The sequence below is a fragment of the Pinus tabuliformis genome, chromosome 6, assembly GCF_031772625.1.
Source record: "Pinus tabuliformis cultivar Carrire ecotype Pingquan chromosome 6, CPIR1, whole genome shotgun sequence".
Lineage (NCBI taxonomy): Eukaryota > Viridiplantae > Streptophyta > Pinopsida > Pinales > Pinaceae > Pinus > Pinus tabuliformis.
The window spans coordinates 56,164,833-56,169,406 of NC_142292.1; positions in this window are offsets into that span (position 1 = coordinate 56,164,833).

Genomic DNA, 4,574 nt, shown 5'->3' on the forward strand with positions numbered 1-4,574 from the left:
CCACAGTTAGTTTTAGGGGTTTGACCCTGGAACTCACCCCTGAGCTCATCAGTGCAGTTACTGGTCTACCATTGGGGCTCCCTTGGAGCAAAGAAGAGAGATCATTGGGCCAAATTGCTAAGAAGTCATTCTTTCTGCCCACGGAGCATCCTGTAGAAGACAAAAACAGGGTTAGAAGAACCAGCTTGCCTCCTCTCTGGAGTGAAGTCAGTTTCCAAATTATGAAGTACATCACATGTGAAGGGAGGTTTAGCATCATCTATGGATATCATTTCAGGTTACTGTGTGAACTAAGGCATGGGATTGACTTGCCTCCAGCCAAGAAACTGAGCATCCCCTATTTCCTTCTTCAGTCACTAATTGAATATGGTACAAAGCTCAATGAGGGGATCCCAAATCGGTTGGCCCATCATGGGCTCATCAAACTATCGCTGGAATATGCTTTGCACACCTACATTGTCCCCATATCTTGGGAAATCTTCCGAAACATGTCTAGGGATGACAACAATAAAACTTTGGCCGAAAACATCACCCCATCCAGCAGTGAGGAGGGAGAACACACTGAAGAAGGTGAGAAAAACAATGATGAAGGAACACAGGACACTCAAGCACAGAAAGAACAGAAAGAAAAAGGGGAAATGGGCTAGATTGTTGAGCCTAAGACAGAGGAAGAAACAACAGCAAAAACACCAAGGGAAAAGAGGATGCAGAGTAGAACAGAGAAGTCCGAAAAAGCCCAAATGAAGGCTACCACAGCCAAAGCAGGCACATAGAAACAAAAGGAAAAGACACACCCTGAAATCTTAGCAACACAAACAGAAACAGTTGACACAAGGATCTCTACAGGAAGCAAGGAAAAAGGACAGCAAGAGGAGAAATCACCTGAGATATTGGCAAGAGAGGCAGCAGTTATGCTTGCTGCCTTAAGCACACCTCCAAAACAAAAAGGGAAGAGAAAGAGGCAAACCTCCATGTACTTTAAAGCAAGGAGAAGCACAAGGATAAAAGTGGGCAGACCCCAGCCACAGTCAAAGGAGCCAATTGTCATTGAGGACACAACAACTAAACCAAAGGAAGAGTCTCCTTCAAAGATGTCTATCACCTATGAAAGAGGAAGCCCAAAAACCTCCACTTGGAGAAAGAGAATTAGGATGATGGACTCAAAGACAGCTCTACAGGAATTCGATACATCTCTACATGAAACTCTGGCTAAGTTAAAAGAGACCGAGAAATTGGAGGAAAAGGCAGCCAAATCATCACAGGGAGAGGAAAAGACCAAGGAGATACTGGAACCAAGCCCTCAGCCTAGCTTGGGCTCATACTACAACCTGTTAGAGGGTGGGAAAATCATCCCACAGAAATTTGTTGTGCCACTCTTCTTTGCATTGAAATAGGAGAGGATCAGAACACACACATGGATGAAAATTGCCAAATCTAAGGGAATTGAGGACATAGGTCACATGGAGGAGAAGTTAAAAGAGTTAAGAGGAGAACTAGCCATGGTCAGGCATGTAGAAAGCTACAAAAGGGCCCAGCTGTAGGAGGAGAATGAGCTACTAAGGAAACAGTTGCAGCTACAGGAAGTCCACAAGGAAGGTAACCCGTCCATTTTGGGAAGGCAACAACAGCAAGAAGGACCTCCAGCAGACAAGGACACAACTGAGAAACAACAGAAGGAGGCAGAGCTACAAGCTAATGTGGAGATGCTCACAAAATTGCTGCAAGAACAGGAGTCTCAGGTAGCATAAAAGATACAGGGTTTAAAACAACAGTTGTAAGAAAAAGACGCCCAGATGGCCTACATGGCCAGTTGGGCAGTAGAAGCCTTACAATGTAGGCAACCTGCCAAGTCATATGCCTTATATCTTAAGGATCAATGGTTGCAATTTCAAATTAACACCTTGGCCCAGAGGGGCACCATTCCATTTCAGAATTACCATCAGTTTATGGACTTGTGTGACAGTAGCTTAGCAAAAGATAAGGCCAAGTTATCAGAGTTCTATTTACACAATTTGGCCCTTCCAAACATGAATCTGTGGGACCCCAATGCTTCATTGGGGGATGTGCAACTCATGGCCATGGCCTCTTGGTTAAACCATGAGGAAAAGAGGGCAGCAGAAATTCAGAATGTTATGGACAGGGAGCTACAGGAGCCACTCATGATCAGAGTAGAACCAGAAGATCCCTTAGCTTTAGTGTATGCCCATCAGCACCTCGCCAACAACCCCCAGGTTCACCCAGACTACATTGAAAGACAAGCTCAGGCCATTGCTCACTTTGAGGACATGGAAAGACTGTTGGGGGATAACTGCATTCATGCTTGCACAAGGAGATGGAACACACTATCCCATAGTCTGAAAATCAGAGAATACCACTCCCCAACAAGGATGAGGGAGGCCTTGGCAAGAGTACCACTCTATAAACAGTCAATGCAAAATCTGCAGGCCAACTGGATCGGCCTAAAGTTTAGTCCTCCATTGCTTTTAGGACTGCTGGAAGGGGTCAAAGAAGAAGAAGAGCACAGGCAATGGGAGGAAGTAGAGAGAAAAGCAGGGTTTCATGACCAAGAAGAGGACATCACCTCGGAAGCCTGGGATGTTAGAGAGGCAGTCAAAGCAATCAAAGATGATGAGTTGGATTAGTTGCTCAGAGGATGAGCAACACATTTAGCAGGGGGGTGATGATGAGCCCCAAAAATGGGTAACTTATTGGGCTCATTTTGCCTATTATTCTCGATTAATCCACCATTCTTCATAGTTTATGCATGCTTTTGAGTATATTTATGTTAATTGAATGAATGAGGTTAGTCACTTGACCATGAAGTCTAATACGTGCTTATTGCAGATTTTTGGACATCTTTTGGACCAAGGTCAAGCATTTATGAGCCAGTTGACAGCCAAATACGAGGGAACAAGGCTAAGGATTAGTAGGAAGGGTGTCTCCTGCACTAAATGGCCCCTTCCTCGAGTTCTCCACCATCAGCTCGGAGTTCAGCAGCCCACCAAAGATGATTTCCAAGGGCAGCCGAGCAGCTTTTGTGAAGTGGCTGATTACTTGCAGTTTTGAGCAGCCAAGCCCCTCGAGTTAAGGAGGGCTATTGGAGGTCCTCATGGTGCATAAGTAGGAAGGCTTCAAGCCTTGATAGTTTAGCTCTTGAATAGTTTTTTTCGCACTTTGGTGCTGCTCTGCCTTTCAACTCATTTTCGAGCTTTTGCTGTAAACATTTCTGTGACATGGTTATTTTTTGAGTAATGGAGATAAATTTCACTTTGCACCAGCTCTGAGCTTTTCTTAGGAGGCTGTAGCTCTTGGGGTTGGGCCCAACCCAAGTGCCAGTACCTCCTTTGTGTACTATTATGTGTTTTCTTTGCATTCATAGAATAGTTTATGCTATTTAGGTTAAGATCTTGCTTTGTTACTTAGGTTGCTTTTGATGGTTAAATAGCTTTTCATACTTCAAGTTGATTTGACAGTTTGAATACAGAAAATTTCTTCAAAAAAGGCCATCAAGCAACCCTTGATCTCACCTCTCCCTCCTTGGGACCATGAGCTGAGACCAAGGCATACTTGCTGCCACAAAAACATTGTTTTGCCTTTCAATGCAATTGCAAGTGTTGGATTTTTAGATGAAAAAGTTGATACTAGTTGTGCTTGCATATTCAGATCTGTTCTTGCTTAGGTTTCGATAGTTATCTTGCATGGTTTATTGTTCACAACTTGTTGTTCATCATGATTCTGGTTTCTACGTCAGATTAGGTCAAAGTAGATAGATCTCTAATTCTTTGTCTTCCTTTGATTAGTTTTGAGAGATAGTGTGCAGATTACCTGTAATCCATCCCTGCCTATCCTTCCTCCCTCACACAACCTGCTTCAACCCCAAATTTCGGATTCCTTCCCTTCATTTTCCACACTTTGCCAGTTTGACCTAATTTCTTAATTTTTGTGCAACACTGCTCCCTCCATTCTTGAACAAATCCAACCATCTTCATCACTCCTTAGTCTCATTTACCAGGTCCTAGACCTCTTCACAGCCTCATCTATCCTCCATTTCCACTTTCTCACCGTTTTTCCTCCATCAAACCTCCAAAATCCTCCCTTGGCCCTTCCTATAGAACATCTTGTAGAACCCCTGCAGACTTCCTGTAGAAGATCACGTGAGCAATTTCTCAAGATCTGATCGCTGTGAAACTCTCTAGAAGGGTGCTAGGGACCCCTTAGGCCCTCTTCTCACCTTTCCAACCTCCTGCAAACGCCCACTCCATTTCCTTTCGCCAATATATACCTACACAGTTAAACATAGTTAAAGCACATGCATAATAATCCTGCAAAATTACTCAAAAGTACAAAAAGATGTGTTTTCCATATTTTCCTTCAAAAGTAGCTTAGTCACATGCATTTCACCATTCCAAGAGTCAATGGCATCCATTTCTGCAACTTCCATCTCCTTTCTTACACCAGTAGGGCTAGTCGGTAAAACTAGGGTTTGTTAGGGTTTGCGTTTCCTTTCAGCTTTCAGCTTCTTTCTGCAAGTAGATTAGCCTCCTTTGAGTTAGCTTTCATCCATCACAGTTAAA